Source organism: Podarcis vaucheri (assembly GCF_965113315.1).
Source record: "Podarcis vaucheri genome assembly, chromosome: 6".
Lineage (NCBI taxonomy): Eukaryota > Metazoa > Chordata > Lepidosauria > Squamata > Lacertidae > Podarcis > Podarcis vaucheri.
The window spans coordinates 62,576,030-62,599,321 of record NC_138764.1 but is presented as its reverse complement, the minus strand read 5'-3'; the positions used below and the strand labels follow the sequence as shown (position 1 = coordinate 62,599,321).

The window sequence follows — 23,292 nt, the reverse complement described above, 5'->3', positions numbered from 1 at the left end:
AAATGGTTTTGCAGCTAACATTGGAATTTAGCAGAGAACTACTCTCTGCCCTAACCCAAGTCCTTACATATGGCTTACATTTGACTAAGTTTGCATATAGTTACTACACAATTCAATAGCTTATGCAGTCCAGAGCTTGAAACCTTCCTGTGCCATAAATTCCAAAAAGTGCTTAAAAGCGGAGGAATCTTTCCCTCTCTTTCTCAGCTCTTTCGCTGATTCTACACTGTGAGGAAATATTAACTTACCATACGGGATGTTTGGTTCATATTTACAAACCAAAACCCTGTGGGCGGAGATGTACAGGGGGAGAACTGAGGAGTGCTTCACCTGTGGCTGTCCTGCACTGAACAGGGGACTAGCTGTCCTTCAAAATCTCTTCCAACCCTGTCAGTCAGGGTCATTGGTATTTATTGCCAGCTGTGAACTTGTAACATGGCATGGTAGCTTCAATTGCATAGACTCTATATGCTTATTCTAGTGAAGAGAAAAAACTGGGACCTATGTCCACCACTTGGCCACTGAAAGGCACCCAACCCCAAGGTAGAGGTGATGCTGGAACTAACAAAGGATAGGGTTGGGTACCATACCATATCAATATTGCCTAAATAATATGTCTATTAAGGGTATTTGGAGCTTGATGAAAATGGACAACCCATAAAGCAATATGTTAGCCTTTTTGGGGGTTAATTTAATTTGATTACATTTTGAGAAGGCTATGCCTAGAACTGTCTCAAAAGGTAAATTTGGAACAGATAATGAAAAACTCAATGGGAAAAGAAAGGGACATCCTCCTTAATAAGAAATCACATACCCTAGAAGAGCATGAATTAACATACAACGTAGCATGCCTTTTGTGGCTGAAACAAGGTCAGAAATAAGGGTTGCCAATCTTTTTTCCCTTACCAGGCTCCTGTGCTGAGGTTCCTTCCAAGGCTTCTGCTTTGGCAATGGGGTTGCCAACTTTTACTGGCTCCCACTGCTTCTTTGTGTGTAACAGCTGGCTCATTGGGTACCATTAGCTGGGTGTCATATTGGTTCCCAAGTCCTACAATCACCCTTTGTTCATGTTGTATGGTTGTTACAGGGGCAGAAGAAGACCCAGCTGGGTGAATGTTTCAGGTAAATGGCCAAGCCTAGCATTTGAAGGCAGCAACAGAAAAAGAGAAAAGTCAACACAAAAAGCACACATAGCCACAGAGTTGGCCCCTAAATCTGTCCAAAATACCATGCTCGGTTCAGTTGAGTTCACAGTGTGTAATGTCTGGTAGTTGATGAATGTCATTTTGTTAATATGGGCATGCCCCTGTTTATGACATTTCCAGGTCACTTCCAGGTTCGGCGTGCGATTGCGCACATATTGGTCGCGCCTAAAATGGGAGTTGCCTGTGTTTCATGAATATCACAGCTGTGACATGTACACCAAAACTGGGACTGAAGATTAGGGGTGGCAGATTTTAGTCGGTTCACATTTAAAGCCGAATATATCAAATTGGCACTTTTTAAAGCAATGCAAGAACCGATACAGCCACCCATCAAAAATTGCACATATCTGAAATTTGCAAGGCAATTCAACAAATATTTTCAAAAATGCGTATTTTAGGGGAAAATATATATATTAGTAAAAATAACATCATATTAAGAGACATTACTTGCAAAATGAATGCATTAGTCAAAACTGCGCAAAAAATGTGTATTAGGAGAAATTTGCACTAAAATGCTGAATAATTTTCATGAGGGTGTGTGTGTGTGTGTGTGAGAGAGAGAGAGAGAGAGAGAGAGAGAGAGAGAGAGAGAGAAATTGCTGTAGAAATGTGGAGGACTGATTTTAAGATTGGAAAAATGAGGAACCAAGAGAATTGAAAATGACAAATCCTTTCATCCCTACTGAAAGTAGAAGTCATCAGGTGGCGCCATCTTCTAGTCTGTTTTCTTCTTTTTTTGGTCTTGGGGAGCTGTCAAATAAAGTCCTGAACAGCTTCTTCTGGACTGGCACTCTACGCTCCCTAGTTATTGGAAGCTGCTGTTTACATCTGGCTCTTCTGAGCTCTTTGAGGGGAGATTTTTTTCTTAGAGCATCAGACAGGGTGGAGAATGTTCTGGTGGCCTCCACCCAGTAAATCTCAATTGTTTGTTTTTGGCTCTTCCAGGTGAAAGCTGTTTGAAGTCAAATGCAAGTTCTTGCTGCTAAGGGAAGTATTGTCATGATTGTGCAAGATACTTTCCCTTGTGAGTCAGCGCTGACTCCATTGCCTCAGAGAACAGTCTGGTTGATTTAGTAAGAGATGGGTCTCTTTCCAGGAAAATCACATTTTGATCCTAATGTTTCATGGGGTTTTATAGAGCAATGTGCAGGACAAAGTTCAAGCGATTCAGTGGTGGCTTCCCCCACCCCATATTGCTTATAAAAGGCATATACTCTGGATATATCTACACCAGTTGTTTCACATGATTTCTATCTAGCTGCACAAATAACTAGTATAATCTGCACATCAGCCCATCTGTCAGTAATAGCTGGGGATGATGGTAGAGGACCAGAATGCTAGGGGAATGCCTGTCAAAAACAGGGCTCCCTTTAGGCTCTAGTTAAGGGAGCAGGTTCATAACCCTAGCATTGCAACTCACCTGGACTCAGCATTGTCCCTGTAATCTTAGGTTTTGACTGTGGTCAGGAAAGCCTTTGACCAATCTCACCAACTATGCCCACTGCTGAAAGTTACACAGCTACCATCATTTGTGCCTTAAAGTCTACTGTAATGCAGTCTGTGTGGGGCTGCACTTTAAAATGACTAGGAAAGTGCGGCTGGTGCACAGTGATGTTATCTCTTGGTGAGCACATCACACCCATTCTAAAACATCTGCATCTGTTACTAGGGTTATACGCCAGACACTTAAGAATGCATCTCCCTCCCCAAAGAATCCCGAGAACCATTTTCAATTAGCAATAATCACACCCCGGATTAATCCCATTGGCTATGATGCTGGGGATTGTAGCTCCATGAGGAGTAAACTACCATTCCCAAGATTCCTTTTTGGGTGATGTGTTTTAAATGTGTGTATTTTGCCTATACTAGCTTAAGTTTAAAGAGTCCAGCCTTAATTTAAATATGCTAGTTGTGACCTTTGAAACACTCTATGGTCTGAACTCTCCTGAGTATCTCAGAGAAAGTCTTCTCCTATGCAAGTTCCCCTAGTCTTTAAGATCTACTAGCCCCTACTAAACATCTTCCAAGATAATAATGCCCACTCACATCATAAAGAGCTCACAACCCACCTACTCTCAGCAGCCAGAAGCATCATAGCCAGACACTGGAGAGACCTGTCAGGTGTCAGCATGGACCAATGGTATCAAACAGTATGGGAAACAGCCTTATTAGAAAAACTAACCAATAAACTGAAACTGACACGGGAACAAATAGAAGATGCCTTCACCCCGGTATGGCTGCCCTATACCACATACACAGCCCAACACAACAACAACAAGAATCTGCCAACAGCATACAAATCAATATGGCTAACCTGATAGAAAAACACCCACCCACCCCACTCACAGATGAAAACAAAGTTCACCACAGCCAATCACAAACAAACAGCCACACCCTAGGCCAACCCCAACCTCTCTCACCACCAAAGGAACACAAGCAAATAGTAAAGAGACCCTGCACAGATGACACAGACACAAAACCCCACACATACATTGAGCAGAACAGAGGCATTGCCACCCGACCCCACTCACTGTCATGGTCCGGTTCAAAGGCTATCGAAGTCCCAGCTGTGGATGTTGAGACTGGGGGCAAGATGGCGGGGTGGGAGCAGCAACGGGAGTCCAGAAGCCAGGAGTCAGGAAGCCAAGAGTCCGAGGGTCAAGAGAGCCAGGAGTCAAGAAACTAAGGGTCCGAGGGTCAGGAAGCAAGGAGTCACAAAGTCAACGGATCAAGAAGCAAGGAGCCAAACGCAGCAAGGTAGGGAACATGTTGCTGTGGCAAAGAGCCAAAGGGAATTGCTGACCTTATATCCCTTCAGAACTCTTGCCACCAGGTGCTGTGAGTTACCAATCAGCCTCACCTGTGCCTTGCCTCTTCAGAACAAACTTAGGAAGGCCCCAGTCCTGCAAAGTCCTATTGGTCACAGGGCCTGGCTCCTGCACGTACTCCTGATACCCCCCCACCTCCTTCCCCCTTTTCTTCCTAATGTAACACTAAGGTCTCAACAAATGAAACTGATCTGTAGAAAATGTATCTTGAAAAAAAGAGACATTGCACATACTTTTGTAAACTAAGAAATCTTTAATAAAAATATGTTGTTGTTGTTTTTTTAAAAAGACCTACTAGCGAACTATTGGAACTGGATATTTTGTCATTTAAAAAAATGTAAGGCTTATCAATTTGCTGTAAATTAATATTTTCATTCTAAAAATGTTAGCCAGTTGTAAACGCTAGGCAGGTGGGTACATGAATTGCACTGGAACTCTTGCATGCATGTATATAATACACAGGTCCTGTTGTAAAGGTATTTTGTGGTTAATTCGCAATGATTGCTGATTTTAACGGTCTGTGCCTGTGTGCATATGCGGTTGCGCCAAGGTGTATATTCTGCAGGGGTGTGCGAATGGAATTTCTAAGTGTGTGTGTGTGCGTGCACGCATATGCGCACACATGTGAGAGCGTAACAAATTTCTGCCTGTATATGTAAACACAGCATCAGTGAGAGCACTTGCAGCTCCAGCACTTGGCATTCTCGGTGCAGTTCAGTTGCAAGGTTAAATAAATATCTGACTGCAGCTCAAGGAAATGAGTGAAAGCATTGAGAAAGAAGAAACCCAGATCTCTAGAGAGATGAACTCTATACGCAGCCTGTTTGCCTGCTCTTGGGCTGCCACCTTCCCCACAGGCCCTACCGCCGATCTCCCCCAATGTGCTGTCTATTTTCAGACAGCTCCCGACTTCTTCAGAAGCCAAGTGGACAGGCTGATAATTCCTCTGGTCCCTCCCATGGGTCTGCTGCATGCCCTCCAGTTTATTGGCAGCGTCGTCGAGGGCCATCTTTAGACCATGGCTGCTCCCCTCTTGGCTAGAATTCGTTCTAAGCTAGCAGAGGGTGTTCCTTACCTGGGGAAATCCCAGAACTGGAGCGGGGAAAGGAAGTAAGTGATGATGACAAATGTCTCAGATTCTCTTAACAACCCAATAGGAAGTAGGCGAGCAGCAAACTGAATGGCATCCAGGGAATGAGGCAGAACATCAGCTAGAGAGCTAAAAGGAGACGCGGAGTCAAAACACAGCAACCAACCACCATAAGTGCCTGAGGGGAGGGGGGGAAATCAGATCTCCTGTGTGGGATCTCTCAGCCTAAGCGGGCTGAAACCCAGCCATTTGCTTTGTTAGTAATATACCAAGCCAGCTGGCTTCTATCATCTGTCTTGCCCTGCTGGAAGAAAGAGCTGTAAGCGCGAGGCTTCTTTGCCACCTTCAAATAGGTAGAAGTTCATGCCGGGGCTTCACAAGGAAAAGGCTAATCTGCAGCTTTTACTGGAGCTTTGAACCAGAGACCTGCAGCCTGGAATCTGGCCACTTCACCCAAACCAGTGTTTGAAATCCAAGCCCTCCCAAACTGGCCTCTTGCCCTCCTGCTCAGTTGGTTTCCTGGCCCAGAGTTCATCAAGCAGTCTTGCTTGCCTGTCAGTTTCCTTCATGCCAACAGGACACACCTCTCCTTAGGCCCTAGTTTTTCCACCGCTCCCTTTTCCACCGACTTCCAATTAAGCCTCTGCCTCCTCCGCCCGTCCTCTCTGCCTCCCTGCTTCTCAGACTGCCGCCGACTCGTTTCCCTTTCCTTCTTCCCTTCTGTCTCTTGGGCCTTCTTCCCACTCAGCTTCCTGACCTGGATGTTCCCGCCTGCCCAGCTCTCCTGTCTCTGATCCCCCTTCTGCTGCCAACAATAATTAAATCCTTCCTATTCCTAGGCACTCTGTAACATATTCCCCCACCCTTCCTCCTGCCAACCAAACTGGACTCATTGTCACAACACTCCAGAAAGAAGCATAACTCTGCAGCAGATTTGGGGTTTAGCTAGGATGCATCAATGCATCCTTTTCTGGAGAGAGATGCTGGCCAAAATTATCCATGCTCTAGTTAAACATCTGGCTAGATTACTGTAATACAGTAAAGGTGGGGCTGCCCTTGAAGAGCATTTCAAAAATGCAGAGGACTGGTGTGAAGACATGGAAGGATGTTCCATGTGATTATCAGGAAATGGGGGCACACTGCTGCCCCCCCAGATGTTCATGTTTTGATGCAGATATTTACTGAGGAAGTCTGCATTTGAGCAGCTATTTGCATATGGGCTTTCATGAACCCTGCACATTTGGGGTTCCCAGCTGGGTGGGTGCTTGTACACAGGTAAGGTAAAGGGACCCCTGACCATTAGGTCCAGTCGTGACCGACTCTGGGGTTGCGGTGCTCATCTCGCTTTATTGGCCGAGGGAGCCAGCATACAGCTTCCGGGTCATGTGGCCAGCATGACTAAGCTGCTTCTAGCAAACCAGAGCAGCACACGGAAACGCCGTTTACCTTCCCGTCGGAGTGGTACCTACTTATCTACTTGCACTTTGACATGCTTTCGAACTGACTGAAATTTGCCATTATGTCCAATTCTGGACAAAACATGACTCATCTTAATGATGGCTTAGGGAAACAAGCCATGGTTTCTGATCCTGGCTTGTTGCCCTAATCCTAGTTCTGAGGTTCACATATGTAAGGCAAAACCAGCCTTCCCAACGTGGTGCCCTCCCGATCTTTTTGGACTACAATTCACCACCAGTCCCAGCCATCAAGACCAATGGGTAGGGATAATGAGTGTGCCAAATCGGAAGTTAGTATTGTATCCAAGCCCAACCTTATTGCCCAGCTTAGTGCAGAGGAGAGGTTTGTGACCCCACCTTTCTGCAGGACATGTCTGCCTGTTGCTCCTGGGTTGCATAGTTCCTGGATTGCCAATTCCCTATACTGTACCGCAAGGAATTCTCAGGACTCTCCGAAGACATGGGGTACAGCCCTACTAGCTTCACTACTTCCTTTATCAGTTTGCTTTTCAGAATTAAATTATTACTATGTACATTGTCTGTTTTGAAAAAAGCTCTTAGCCCCTTTCAGTTGGAAGCAAATGTGATTACTGTAGAGAAGCAAAATAAGACAAAGGAGGAGGAGGAGCAAAAATTGTGGCAGCAGGAGACCAGGGCAGGTGTAGCAGAAGCTTGAAACGGTTACTATGATAGTGCTTGATTCATAATGCAGCTGGGTATTGGGATCTGGAAAAATTCATATTCCAAGCCAGGTAAACTTTGGCAACATCTTTAGCAGCTTGTACCTCAACTTGTCTTATTTTAGATTTAGATTTGCCAGAGTCTGTATGCTCTTCTTTATTTTCTTCATTTAGAACAGACTTCCATTTCTTAAAGAAAGCCTTCTTGGTTTTCATAGCCTCCTTCCCTACTATTTAGCCACACTAGCATCCTTCTACACTTGTTTGTACCTTTTCTAATGTGAGGCACACATTTTACTTGAGCCTGTATTGTAGCTTAATAACTTCCAAGTTTTCTCATGGATTGACCCCTCCCAATTGTAGCTTTCAGCTTCATTTTAACAAATCCCACCATGTTAAAGAAATATTAAAATATTCACGTTTTAACTGTTGCGATGGACTTTCTGAAAGGAATTGATGAAAATGGTGTTTGGTCTGCATTTTTTTTAAGTGAACAAACCTAATTTGCACCTCCCAGACTAATACACTGATGGTAACGTAATTATCCTTAAGATTTTGCACTTCTCTAAATTTTGTGATAATAGTTATCAGCTCAAAAATAACAACACCAAGATTAATTAAAAATGTAAATTTTAGGATAAAATACATTTAAAATGTGTACATTGATATAGAATACATATTTAAACAAGTATTTTGTGATGTTGTGGTTAGGCTTTCGGAAATAGGACCTGAAAAATCTGAGTTCAAATTCCCACTGAGCCATGAAGCTCACTAGGTGACCTTGGGCCCATCATTGTCTTTCAGCCTAGCCTACTTCCCAGGATTGTTATGAGGAGAAAAGGAGGGAAAGGGAGAAACAAGCACACCACTTTGAGCTCATTACCCACATCATAGGAGCCTACACAACATAAAACACTGTTGCTGTATGTAGGTTTTATTTTATTTGTTTTTTATCTTATATTTTGGAAATGTACACCCAGTTGTTTTCATTTAAAAAATTTGGGGCCCCAAGAGAGTGGGGCCCTAAGCTATAGCTTGTTTAGTTTATACATAAATCCAGCACTGAATCTGAGGCCATCCACTTTTATTACTTTTTCTACTTAGGCTGCTTCCTTCCTTTCTTTGCAACTAAAGGTTACCATCATTGTTTTGTTCACGATGTGGGACTTAGTATATTCTTGCTTCTGTGTTGCTTTTTTTTGGTATGGAATTTCTACCCATGCTGGTTCTGTGGACAAGTGTGTTTCTTTTAAGATCTCGTTAGAAGCTATGTCCACTTTGCATATAAAGCAACACCATTTCTATGTTCAATCTACTCTGTCCTTTATACAGATTTGAATTATAAAAAATAACAGTAACTTATTCACCAATATTATATTCCTCTTACTATCTTTGAGTATATGTAGTAAAATGCACTCTAGTTTGCTTTGAGACTTCTGGCATTTACTTATAATAACCTATATATGTCCTCTTGAAATGTTACTTTCAAATAAAATAGACCGACTCTCAAGTCTCTCTCTATGGCTTTTGTCAATTTCTGTCCTATCATCACTCTGAGAACATAGATCATCATCCCTAAGGGATAAGTGGTCCTGAACCAGATGCTCCTCAGCAGCTGTTGGCTTACCCGGGAAGTTGGCTTAAAAGATGTTCTCAAACCTCTTTGATCTTCCATTATAGTTCAAGTGGAGTCAAGGCAAATGAGCATTACAATAATCAAGTTTAGGAAGTATGAATACAGTAATGACCGCAAGATGCTTTAGCCAAGCGAAACCCATTTTTAGGCACAGTAGTCTAACTTTCCAGTTATGTTGTCAGCACACACAACCTTGTGCAACATATATAGCCTAGTTTTCCAAAGGATTGAGGTGGGGGGGTGTTTGTGTGTGTATAGTTCCTATAGGCAAATACATTTAACATTTATTTAATTTATATTTAGCATTACTACTTGTATATATTTTAGGGTTGCCGTGTTCCAAAAAGTGAAAATCCGGACAAAAAAGTTGTTGAGGAAAATTGGCAAAAATGATGCTGCCAACATGGGTTGTTGCCATACATCATGACCAGGAAGAAGACCATTTTTATTCCTCCCCGCCACATTTTTCACCCTTCATTGGGGGGCAGAAAAAATTGCTGGGGGCTGGATCAGACACCCAAACTGAGGGTTGTGCAACTCCTGAGCTTTTAAGCCCCACTTCATCCAACGGGAGACCTAAGTATATGCTAAATACCTCCCCACTGGAACCAGTGAAACTGAATTTTAGTCCTGTCCACATTTAGGAACAGAAGTTATTGTTTCCATACTGCAATGTGTGTAAATCACTGGTTTATTTGTTATTAATTTATTTATATATCACTTTTTTCAAGGCATTCAGTTCCGTTGCTTTGCATCTTGAAGTATTGTGTGTCAATCTGGGTGTGGTACCCAATAAATTGAAACATTGTGAGTCTGTATCTGGGGCATAATTTTGAGTGCACTTCAAAAAAAGCAGGTAGAACAAATTATGCTCACCATCAAATAATTGGCCAACAAAAGTTGTTAGTGCACTAGTTTTGGAATCCCATACAATGCTAAAAGAAAAAGAACTTCCGTGACTTCTTTGGTTGTATTAATATGAGCTGGCAATTATTGGATTTGATGCATTGAGCTTTAAAAGAGCTATCCTTTAGGAAAAGGTGGAATGAGTGCATGAAGGGGAATTGCTGGGGTAGTGATGAGTTGAAAGAAGTTAATGGAGTGAACTCATAGTTAGATACAGGTAATAGGGTTATTATTACCTGTCAGGGAAGGTTGATAGGGGTTTAATTTCATCATACTTTGGGTTAAATAATTGGCCAGCCTCAATTTAAATGGAAAGATATGTTGTAGAATCACCATGGAAGTTTACCAACCTTGGCCCAGAGTATCTGGCAAGGCGGCTTAACCATGAGGAACGTGTCCAATGATGCTTCCCATATTCATCAAATAATATTTAATTGCAGTAAATGGTTCTGGTAAACAGTAATTCCATAACCTTTGGGGGCAAGACACATAGAAGCTAGACAAACATCTTAAATTATTTTCTTCAGTGTCCAACAGAAATAACTATAAACCATTGGTAAAGAAAGCTATCAGAAATATGTACTAAAATCCTTTAGCATACAATGGATTTAGCATGGTTTTATACCTTTGACTGAAGATATTGAACTGTGAAAGTAGCCATTTCACAATCTGAACTTTTTGCTGTGGAAGTGCTGACAAAATAGAACAAAGAATCTTAGGGCACTTTGCTTCTATGGAACCTTGCAGCAAAATACTGCTTGATGCCATCACTACTTAATCTCATATTCACAGGGATGGCACTGGTCATTATGATAGTCTGTAGTGGGGATCCTGACTCAATTGCATGTCAATGAATGGCACATTCCACAAGTGGACAGCTTAGGTAACCAGTTCATGGAACCAATTCAACTCATATGGACACAACCTTGGCTGAAACTTAAGGGGTTTGTAATGAAGGGTCTTAGATTATGTTCTTCAATGTTTCTAGGGAGGAAATAAATGGCTTCCTTGAACTAAATGGAGAAAGAAAAGAAGGGAAATCAATGACAGCCTTTTTAAGTTTAAAAAATAAAATTTATATACCATTTAGTCGTCAAAATATCTAGGTGGCTTACTTAAAAAATATATATACACATTAAAATTACTGATAATTTTGAGCTGCTCCCTGGTGCAGCATACATCCAGGAAGATCACTCATATGAGCTCTCTATGCTGTCCTGTTATTTCCTTCCAGAAATGGCCAATAATGTTTGGGTGGTTGAGGCAGACAATACCAATGGTGTCCATTGCAACAACATATAACAGAACACTAAATAGTTGGCAAATTGCTGCCTTTTAATCATACCCCAAATCCACTATCTGAGTTACAGGAGCACAGGAAGTGGCCTTATACGGAGTCAGACCATTGCTTCATCTAGGTCAGTATTGTCTACACTGACTGGCAGTGGCTGTCCGTGATTTCAGACAGGAAATATTCCCAGCCCTACTTGAGAGATGCTGAGGGTTGAACCAGGGTCCTTCTGTATGCAAGGCAGAAGCCCCACCACTGAGCTATCACCCTTCAATAAAGGAGATTATCTCTTCCTGCCGAAAGTAGGACTGGCCCTGTTCTGTTCTGTAAACCGCCTTTTCACAAAGTCAGTTTCCATCTCCCTTCTTGGAACTGTCCTGTTTGACTATTCCATTTTAAAAGCCATTCAAGTAATCCCTTACTGTGGATTCAATACTGATTGTGTATATAGTTGTTCTAAAGGTTTTATCTTATGCTTTTTTAATGAAATGTTTTTGTGAAAACTAATAAAAATATTATACCAAAAAAAAAGTCATCAAACCTGAGATTTGGGGATGCAAACCTACATAAACAAAAAACAGTGGTACAATAAGAATCTTGAGTAGAACTTTAAAATACCATTCAGGTGAAAAGTTAGGGGTTACCATTCTGCTTCTAATACCATTTTTATTGTTTGCAACTGGAGCCTGGACCCATAAAGGGCTCTCGAAACAAGGTTTCTCGTCTAATTTAACTGGTGTTTCCATTCCAGCCACAGCACTGTAGCAGCTAAAGAGTTAAGGGCATCAGCCAGAGGCTCCTTTCTTTTCGCCCTCCCCCTTGTAAAACTCTTTGTTTTACAAAAAAACACATCATCAGAAAACCTGCTCAGAATCCTCTCAGTCAGTGACACAGAAAATTCACATCCCCAGGAGCTGCCAGGGCAACAACAAATAGCAACAGTAAATACAGCTGCCTAAATTTCACTGGATGGTGTGCCGGCCTGCAGTCAGGGGATCAGAGAGGGCGTCATGCTTCAACAAGACTTGCGCAGCGTCTAGAATTCAAGAGGACACTCTTTGCTTTTTTGCTGTGCTCCTCTCGCTCAGACATTCATAGGCACCTCTCATCCTTTGGCCTGTCTGCCCCCCTTTAAACAATGGTAAACGTTTTATCCCTTTTTTTCAATCTAATGTTTTGGTTCTCTTTGAACTAGTTCTCGCAGATCATCTCCCCATTTTCCCCTTCTCTTCCTTTCCCTTCCTTCTTTCTCCCTCTCTCAATTCCCTGATTTCCACCATTTTTCTTTCAACCAAAAAAGCAGGACCTCCCTCAGTCAGGGAATAAGGATCTCTGTTTATTTGTGTTTCACTGGGTGAGAGTGAAGAGAGAGCCAGTGTGGTGTAGTGGTTAAGAGTCACGTAATCTGGGAAACCGGGTTCGTGTCTCCACTCCTCCACATGCAGCTGCTGGGTGACCTTGGGCCAGTCACACTTCTCTGAAGTCTCTCAGCCCCACTCACCTCACAGAGTGTTTGTTGTGGGGGAGGAAGGGAAAGGAGATTGTTAGCCGCTTTGAGACTCCTGAAGGGGAGTGAAAGGCGGGATATCAAATCCAAACTCTTCTTCTTCTTCTTCTGCTTGAAGGCCAAACTGGGCATTATGTGGTTTGTCAAATAGTTTGCCTTTGCAGCCATTTATTTTTATTCTATCAATACAATTCTATGACACTATGATAGCCAGTTTGGGGTGGGGAAGCCCAATTGAGACAGTGGTGTGGGAGCCAGGGTTAGTTTTGATAATCCTTTGCCTTTACTGTGGTCTCCATCAGAATCTCCCAATGGGACGGGATGCCAGGGGGAACATTCCTCACACTGAATTTGACTCTCATTCTCTGGGGGCTGGTTTGCTTATGTGGGTACCCAGCATGCAGGGTACCTACCCATCAATGGTACCATACCTGTGTAAGACCTATTGCAGTCGTTAAGAGTCGTCAACAGGCTCATCTCAGCTATCTGCCAATCTCCCATTCCCACCACCCTTCTGAGTAATACCCCTCCCCACCTTCTCACTATATAGAAGGATCTGGCAACTTCTGTTTCAGTGTATCTGAAGAAGTGTGCATGCACACGAAAGCTCATACCAAGAACTAACTTAGTTGGTCTTTAAGGTGCTACTGGAAGGAATTTTTTTTATTTTGTGTAAGTGAACTGGTGGCAATCAGCACACAGGAACTTCAAACTTCACCAGAAACTAGTAGCAGAATCTCCAACTCCAATGGGTGACAGGGATCTGTTTTATCAAATACAGTGGTACCTCGGGTTAAGTACTTAATTTGTTCTGGAGGTCCATTCTTAACCTGAAACTGTTCTTAACCTGAAGCACCACTTTAGCTAATGGGGCTTCCTGCTGCTGCCGTGCCGCCAGAGCAAGATTTCTGTTCTCATCCTGAAGCAAAGTTCTTAACCCAAGGTCCTATTTCTGTAACCTGAAGTGTATGTAACCTGAAGCGTATGTAACCCGAGGTACCACTGGTACTTTCTGTGGCAATGAGACACTGTGAAATAAGATTTCTATAATCATAAGATACCATATATGCTCTTAAATCATGCTTAATTCTGTCTTGCAAAGCTGCAGAATAAAATACTACACATGTTTAACAAAATCTTTCAGACATACACTTTTAATTCTGACATCCAACCTGCAGAAAAGCTTATTTTAAGCTGCCCAAGGTCCATAAGCTTGTGCACATTTCACCAAACATAACGAGAGAAAACTATACCAGGTGTTATCAAACTAACAGACCTGGAGGCTTGCTTTGTTCTCTTGTAAATGCTAAAAGTTTTATTTCGTTCATCCTCTGTTTTTCAGGCTCATTATTAGATGTGACAATAATCATAGAGTTCACTGGATAAAGAGTGGAATTCTAATGATAATGATAAATAATGCTTATTCAGCACATTCTCAAAATCCAAAGATGCTTACAGCAAAATAAGAAAACCTGAAGTTATTTTCTAACTTACCACTAATAAGGATTCTTGGAGTGAATTCCAAATGCCAATATACCTATTTTTTATTCCCTCCTCTGTTGACTTACCTGGTATGTCCCAGATCACCGACAGAAATCTTTCTTATTAATCCCTGAATCATGGCTCGGGCCCATTGGATGCCCAGTTACCTAAGATGCCCAGTAACTAAATGGCACACCAGCCCTGCAAGTACACTGAAGGACAGGTGCTCTTTGTCTCTAGCTTAACTGTTGCACAGTGACAATTGCTTAGTGACAATGTATCAGAGCTAAGGCTTCTAGGACAATATGTTGGGGACAATTTGACCTTCATTCAAAGGTTTGAGTGACAGCCACTTGAGTACTGCAAAGGCAAGATGTGCGAAATAAAAATCGAGCAAAAATCACAGCAAGGCAGGTACATGATATTAGGATACATCCTGGCTCCCCCTTAAGGCAGGTAAAGAGCAAAGACAGTGGAGACGGGGGAAGAGAGCAAGGCAGAGAAAACTCCTTCCCCATCATATTTACTGAATGGTGCTGAGTTATGACTGGAGGCCAAGATCTGGCTTCAGGCGATTGCCTAAATCATTTAGGAGCTGACAAGGTAGGGAGGGGGAAGAATGTTCTTGTAATTCTTCAGTCTGAGGTACATTAAGGAGCCATAAGCCATGTCGAGAGCTTGAATTACATTAGAGAGATTATCCTGTTACAGTTCATAATCCTGGATAATATACCATCCTGCAGCACACCTGCTAATGATAAATCTTGCCCTGTAATGGGGCAGTCATGACCCTGGCAGTCCTGAAGACCCTCCTGGCATAGCAGAGCTGGGCAGACAGAGTCAGAAGGGAGAGCACGTAGGAATAACAGCCTGGCATCCCACTCTACACAGAGGCAAAATTCATATCCTCCCAGCTCTTAAATATTTTCAGCATGGTGCAATTTATAATGCTTGTGTATGGGGATGCCCAAAGTTCAGAGCAGCTGCAATGAAAATTATGTTACCCACCAAAGTGATGGAAGAAAGACTACCATTTTCCTTAGTACAAACACAGGAGATTATTTCCAGGGAGTGGCGGAGGCAGCCTTAGAAGAGAGACAGATCATCTCTTTTTTTCATAAAGTGGCATGATAGAGCCATCAGTTGCTCGTTGTGTGTACATCCATCATTAATCAAAAAGATTTTGCACATTTTTACAGTACTTGGGAAACCTGCAAAACCTGTTCATTCAGAGGGGTTAGCAGGATTAAAGAAATGAGTGTGCATATTGTAGGCAAAGATAGCTCTGATATATCACATTCAACTATTTTACATACCATGAGCCTTCAGTAAAGAGAAGATTCGGACATAATGTGAAAACATGGTTTGTTGTGATGCCCAAACCAACACCATCCAACAAACCACATTTTCTGAGTGGCCACCAAATCAGGATCTGAAACTAGTTTGAAGCTGGTGTATGTGCGTTTGGGCAAATTTTGGTTTGGTGTTACATCTGAACCAAGCATCATTTGGAACATTGCTCCACCCTTGGAGGCCATTGTTTAGGAAAGCATCTGAGAAGTTTCAGGACTAAGTTGCATTTATATTAAAATATATGAACTTCTCTTTCTTAACAAAAAAAAAGGGGTCAAGTCAGACTCTGATCTGAACTAAAACAACTGCACTGGTTTCCCCCCATGTTTTTTCACTATTATTTACTCATTTATTATTAAAACTACTTTTTATACCATCTTTTAATATAAACATCACAACATGGCATACAAAAACTACTGCCTGAAATTGCTATTTTCCCCATAAAGGGGGAAATAAAGTCTCATTGATTGCCCCCAGAATTTGTTTTTGTCTGTTGTCTCTGAATGAGCAGTAAGTTGGTCCCTTGGGGGTATTTAGCAGCTCTGGAAGGGTGATTTTTCTGATTTTTAAAAATGCACAGCGTTAAACCTGCTCTCCTGCATTATGGTCTTGAACTGGCTCAGGGCAGGGCAGCTGCTTTTCATTAAAAAAGAAAACTGGCAGGTCTTACACACATTTTAAAACAGAGTATTCAGTGTAACATGTAGTTTGGCCCTTAGGAAAGGTGGGAAAGAAAGAAAATCCCACAAACTATGGTTTACCAGTATGTCTGGAACACAAAATATGGTTTGTCGTTACTTCAGAACCTTCCATGGCTAAGCTAGTGGGTTCCCACATGTTCTCAGCTGAGACACCTGCCATCTACATGAAGGCTTTAGAATACTGCCTTGCCATGGGATCTCCACACAACTCTGGGAAAGAAGGAACTGGCCAAATAGTGCTGACATTTTAAATTTGCCCCAAACGAGTTATATAAAGAAGTTTGGAATGCAGACTCTTTCAAGCCCCTGCGCCACAGACTCACATAGATCTACTGAAATCCACAATTCACAGGTAACCCAGGCAAAGGTGTCATTAAGAACCTAGGAAGCTGCTTTAAAGAGAGTCTGGCCATGGGTCCATGTAGCTCAGTATTATTTAGATTGTCTGTCAGCAGCTCCTTCAGGCTGGATTCTCTCTCAGCCATATCTGGATATGGCAGGGATCGAACCCAGGGCCTTCTGCAAGCAAGAACAGATGCTCTGTCACTGAGTTACGGCCCTTCTAGCGACTTACTCATCATCATTACCAAGAAGTAATAGTCTCCTTTTTCGGCAATCTGTAGAAACCCAAACAGGGGCTTAGCTCTTGATTGCCCCAGGCACAGAACCAAAATAGTTGCTGCACAGAAGAGCTTGCTGTTAAGATAAAAGACAAGACATGACAACAAACGGATGCGGGTAGCGAACAAGGAGCCAAGGAAACAAAGAGGTAATAACTGGAGTTGTGTTGACTCTTGCCATTCTGCTGCACATCTGCAGCTCTGCTAACAATGCCCATTGACTCCTGCCCTCCAGACTCCACTACTGTTGCTAAGTGTGAATTAGAAGCTCACAGCCAAGGTAAGGAGGCCAGTGATAGCTTGCCACAGCCTGTCTGACCCCACAGCAGCCAGTTCTGTTTCCCCCAATTGCTCAGTATAAAGAAAGTGCCTTTATATTGTGTCAAGGATTTGCGGTTTCCCCGATGGCCATGGCTGATACTCGACAGAGTCTCTGCTCTTGGCCCTTGTGGGTTTTGTTTAAGTGCTTCTAGATAAAGCCCTTTTATCACTTTTAAGAGCACTGTTGCCCTGGTTTCTTACCCTGGCCTGAAGGCCATTCTTTCCTTCCTTCTCATCTTCGACCTCAGGTTCAAGAGTGCCAGACCTCCCTGGTTTAAAGGGCGCTGTGGCAGCAGGCGTTCCAGTGAGTGTGGGAAAGGCCGAGGCAGGGATTTCCACACTGCGCTTCACCAGCGAATGGTAAATCACTAGGAATATGAAACGGCTGCTCAAAAGGCAGATAACTACAGAGCAGTACCGCAGTGTGTTTTGCTTGTTTTGTCATTTCACTTTCATGTTCCTTCTGTTTTCTATGATTGTTTTTTAAGGAATAAAATAGTTACTTTTGAATATTGTCATTATTCCAAAAAGCCAAATACAGATTGCTTTCCCCTCCAGGATTTGCTTTCATAAATGTAAAAGAAAAAGGGGAAATTCTTTCTTTCCACATACCCCACTTTAAAATATGAATAGTTCAAAGAATATAAAACCACTGGGGAAAGGGGGACCAAGAATATGTTAAACATTGCTACGTTAATGAAAATGTTACATTTTGCCATTTGGGAACTGTTGACAGGTGAAGCAGAGAGAAAATCGCTACCTTGGCCTTTGACACCTGAGATATTTATTCCTCTGTTTTCTTCACTGTGATATGCATTGTTTTTAATATTGTATTTTTAAATTGTTGCAATCTGCCCTGAGACCTGATGGTGAAGGGTAGGTAAGAAATCACCAGCAGCAGCAGCATCTTGTGTCTCTTCCTTTTGGCATTCTGGCTCTCTCATTCCAACTTACAGGTGCTGCCCCTGTCCCCCACCCCAAAAACCCAATATCGTAAGGTTCTCTCTTCCCATCTACCTTTCCCACTCATCTGTTCTTTCTCATCCTAGTTTTGCCTTCCCTCCTCCTCCTCCCTCTCTCCCTTTCTTTCTCCCCTCGTGGCTTGCCAACTGCCAGAGGATGACATCTCCTTTCATGTTTGGGGCTGAGCAGAGGCTCTGAATGTTCGTTTGATTCCGTTAAGATAATAGCTGGTTCACTGTCAGATGCAGACTGATCAGTTAAAACCTTAATCACTGCCTGTCTACTCACATGGCACTTATTTTTTAAGAGATTAATCCCCTAAGCACTGCACCAGCATACATTCAGGATAGAAAGGGGGGGAAAGGGGGTGGTTTTTATATTATTATTTGATGCTGTTTCTTTTCCTCTTTTCTTTCATTTTTTTTAAAATATAAAACAGGTATTTCTCCCCCTTTCTTAAAATTGTTTTCCTTTTTAATCTGGTCGTTGAGAAGTATTTGACCTTTCCACCTTAGAACACCTCTCCTTCAAGATGTGTGTATGATAGAGACGTATGTGAAAGTTGGCAAAGAATAGACACCAGATAGTTCTTTGGTGACACACACACACACACACACGAGAGAGAGAGAGAGAGAGAATAAGGAATGCCGCATCAACTTGTTTCTCAGTGTTACCATAAATCTGAGCATGCTTTCTCCTTGTCTGCTCTTGCTACCTTGCTTTTGGAACTCCGGGCTCACTATGGGATTTGCAGAACTAGACACGATGATGAGTCCTTGTGAGCATTTTGGCAATTTCAGGGCTAAAGTATATGTTACGCAGCAGTCACATCATGTAACAGTCTCCCAACATTTATTTTTTTTACAGCTGCACAGAAGCTACAGGAGGCTGCCAGTTTGAGTGACGGAATGTTGGTGGGGGAGGTCACTGCTTAACCCTTTCCCCTCTGGCAGTTTCCCCTCTCAAACCTGGATCTTTTCTCTCATGGGCAGAGGAGCACGCCTATTTTTTTTAAAAAAAACAAAACCATAAAAAGCAGAAAGACTAAAGCAGCATCTCCCTCCACATTGCTCATGTATTCAAACTGGAATGACCACTCCCCGCTTAAAACGGGGGGGGCCGCCCTTTGCATGGACGCGTGCAGCCCTAGATCTGGAGTGGCCCCATCAGCATAGGCTTGGCTTTGCCTTCCCTCAGGTGGGATACCTGGAGGTCTCCGCCTACCTCAGTCAGTTGTCCAATCCCACCTGAGGGAAGCGTTGCCAAGGAGACCAGGCCAGGTAGGGGAGGGATCACCTGCCCACACAATAGAGGGAGGATCTTACCTGGGAATCCTCACTTGGCTCCAGAGCTTCTCCCACCCTACCCACCCTCAGTTAATGTCATCTTTTGCAGGTTAACTTTTCTTCATAGGTTTTGCAGGTTAACTTTTCTTCACAGGTATGCGGGCGCTGCTACGTTAAGGTCGCTGTAAAAGGGCCGGAAAGGAATTTCCCTGCATTGGCAGCTTTCGCCTTTCCCGTAGCAAAACGTCACAACTTTGGCGGTATCAGGCCTTGGGCGGAATCCTTTAGTCCATCTTCCTCTTTGCGGCGGCGATACCAGGGTTCCCCGTTAAAGGGGTTTCTGAAGGGAGGCTTTGACCATACGCCGAAAGGTCGTCATTGCTCTCCCCTGCGGCGGCGGCGTAACGGGGGCAGCTATCTCTGCTTGAACATATGTTCTCCAGAGCCAGCCCATCCCCCCCCCACACACACACACTGGATAACCCTGAAGCTCCCTAGGTCCCCGGCTGGGGACTGGGGAGGGAGAACGCCCAATGCCTGAGCCAAGGTCTACCCACATTTGAAATTTAATAAAGTTGTGGCCAATTTTAATCCCATAGCACGTTGTCTTGAGTCGTTATTCCACAAGACGGGGGGGACCGCTCGGGATCTGGGGACTCCGCCTGTCCACGCAAACCTCCCACAGTTGTTTTCCACTTTTTCTAAAACAAACAAAAAATGCATAGGGAGTTTGTTACATGTTTGTGTAACGTTTCATTTGGCCCTCAGTTGGGTTATTTTACTGTGAGTCAGCATGGGGTAAGACCTTCAGGCAACCAGCCTGCCCTGATGAGCCACACTGGCACATACCCCTGCAGAGTGTGGGCAGCTTTAAAAATGGATTTTGAGTATGGAAACAGCCACTGGCACAAAATCATTAAGCACCTCCTCCCACACCTGTACTCCTTTCTCAAAACTGCAGCCTCCATTTAACTAAATCAACATATACAAAGAAGAAATACCAGTAGGTCAGACTTCCACTGACTTTTGTTTTATTTGAATGTTATTATTAATATTAATAATTATTTTATTTGGTTTCTGGGAGTAAGCCGCCAGAAAATACATCAAAGAGCATTTGAGGTGAAGATGTGAGTCTGGATTTTTAATGCAATTTGGATATGCCCGTTTTGAATTAAAAACAAACAAACACCCAAAGTTCCCAACCTTTGAGTTTTTGAACTAAGTATGGCACCGCTTGTCCATTTCATGGTAATCACATAACGTCACTGAGTTCAGTCACATTGTCTCTGGATTAGACCACCAAATTGGTCTGAATCACCAAAGAGGTGGCGCAATTTGCTCATATTCTTTGATCTGCCTCTGTTTAACACCTTAGAGCATGTTGATCTATCTTACATATCCTTAGATATTTCAAATGCTTTTAATAAATATATATTAGTGTTATTGTTTTAGCACTCATTTTATCACATTGGTATTTGCCGCCCTGGGCTCCTTTGGGAGGAAAAGTGGGATATAATCAGTCAATCAATTAATTAATTAATAATCTGGGAATGCTAATATTAGAGTAATGTGTATCCCCCATTAACCACATGAAGCACTAATAAACACATTGCACAGAAAAAATAAATTAAACAAAGAGAGACAGACAGACAGGCAGACTAGGGACATTTCTAGAATGTTGCCGTTTTACAAGTGAGATTCAACCAAATACTGGCAAAAATTCATGTTGTACCGTTAGGACCATAGGAAGTTGCCTTGTACTGAGTCAGACCATTGGTCCTTCCAGCTCAGCAGCAACAACACAGACTGGTGGCGCCTCTGCAGGGTTTCAGGCAGGGGTTTCTTCCAGCCCTACCTGGAGATGCAGGACCTTCTGCTTCACCACTGAGCCATATCGCTTCCCCAAGTTACAATGGACTTGGCACTCTTGTGCAATAAACCACCCGTACACACACCCCCAAAGGGTTTACGGAAGTCAGCCCTGAGTGCTCACTGGAAGGACAGATCCTGAAGCTGAGACTCCAATACTTTGGCCACCTCATGAGAAGAGAAGACTCCCTGGAAAAGACCCTGATGTTGGGAAAGATGGAGGGCACAAGGAGAAGGGGACGACAGAGGACGCGATGGTTGGACAGTGTTCTCGAAGCTACCAGCATGAGTTTGACCAAACTGCGGGAGGCAGTGGAAGACAGGAGTGCCTGGCATGCTCTGGTCCATGGGGTCACGAAGAGTCAGACACGACTAAACAACAACACCCCAAAACAGACCTTTTTGCAATAAGGAGTGGTTGCAAAATGCCCTGGAAAGTGGCTTGCAATGACATCACATAACCTCCCCGCAAATACTTCAGCATCACAGAACCACCCTGCAAACTTTGTGCAAACGAATCAAGATGAATGCTCAGTAGCCAGGTTGTCTGGAAGCAACCTTAGACAATAATGCAAATTCACATCAAGAATCAGCCTTGTAACAGTAGGGTGGTTCACGGTTCCAGGGCCAACCCTTATTTCTCGGCTGCTGCCACCCACTTATGCGCTGCATAGGGCAAGGGGTATGAGATTCTTACTGCCTTATGAAAGTATCCTTGGGAGTAAGAGAAGAGCTAGCTGAATTCCAAGTCTCCTGCTTGGCCAGTTCACCCTGCCTCCCCGCCCCTCTCCCAGGGACATGTAGGGACTTCATGTTTTCTGAAATTGCTCATGAAACATCATGTAGTTGAGTATTTTGTGCCCTCATCAAAGTGAGCACACATTGAGTAAGATTCCATAAGCAGTCACAGGATTATGATGCTCGGGACTCTATTATTATTTGGGGGGAGGGGAAATCATCATTATAAATCCTGCTACATTAGCTCCACTTTACATAAGTAATCTCCATTCTTATGTCTGTAGTAAAATGACATAAACTAAAAAGTGTTCTCGGTTACATGGATGCAATTCATGTTACGAAACACACATCAAAGTTTTTGAAAACATTTACCGTACAAAAATCCTGCACAGGGATGAAAGACCATTATGAAAAGAGACAGAGCTGTGAAAGAGGATGAGCTCAATAATTCATGAAAAATGAACAAAGCAAGGTGACATCGTAAATTGCAGAGCACACATTGGTTGTAGTTGTTCTGCCTATCAAGCTAGCCATTATCCCAAATGTGCCCCAAAATATAGGTAGAGCCCATGCCCATTTACCTGGGAGTAAGCATCACTGAATGCAGTGGGGCTTGCTTCTGAATAAACATGCATAGGATCATACCATTAGGTGTCATAGTTCAGAACATCTTCTACCAAATTAGATTCCAACTTTATAAAGATTTATTTTATAAAAAAACAACATCTGGTTTCCTTACACAGGGCCCTTACCCAGCCTTTCTGTATCTTTTCTTTGTAAATGTTTCTTGTATTAGATTCCCAGCATAATTTCAATGGCTCAAAGTTCAGAATTACTATTGTTGATGTTGTTACCATCACCACCCGGCCCATGATGGCAGCTCCATTATGATAAAAGAGATGGATTTGCACTTAACGTAAGTCAGATAACCAGTCTGGTAATGGTGTTAATTACTGTTTTCATTTTGACTGTTTCTTTTCTTGAAGGATGTCAAAGTCTCTTGTATATATTACCAGGCTAGTCTTGAAAGCAGATAAGCCAGTGGAGATGCAGAAGTCCAAACTGGAAGTGACACTCAGCTGCATATATCTTTGCCGCAGTGTTCTACATCCACACCATACATTTAAAGCACATAGAATCATAGAATCATAGAGTTGGAAGAGACCACAAGGGCCATCGAGTCCAACCCCCTGCCAAGCAGGAAACACCATCAGAGCACTCCTGACATATGGTTGTCAAGCCTCTGCTTAAAGACCTCCAAAGTAGGAGACTCCACCACACTCCTTGGCAGCAAATTCCACTGTCGAACAGCTCTTACTGTCAGGAAGTTCTTCCTAATGTTTAGGTGGAATCTTCTTT

The 23,292-nt window shown here is 42.9% G+C and overlaps 1 long non-coding RNA gene across 1 annotated transcript in view; it reads right to left on the bottom strand.

The window, feature by feature from the left end:
* The window catches only part of LOC309534623, a 30,108-nt gene extending 28,095 nt beyond the window's left edge, over positions 1-2,013 (bottom strand). The window contains exons 1-2 of the long non-coding RNA XR_014220810.1: positions 1,889-2,013; positions 907-1,136 (exon numbers count right to left, since the gene is read on the bottom strand). This is a non-coding gene — a long non-coding RNA (uncharacterized lncRNA). The remainder of the gene's footprint in view (positions 1-906; positions 1,137-1,888) is intronic.
* Positions 2,014-23,292: the final 21,279 nt, after the last annotated feature.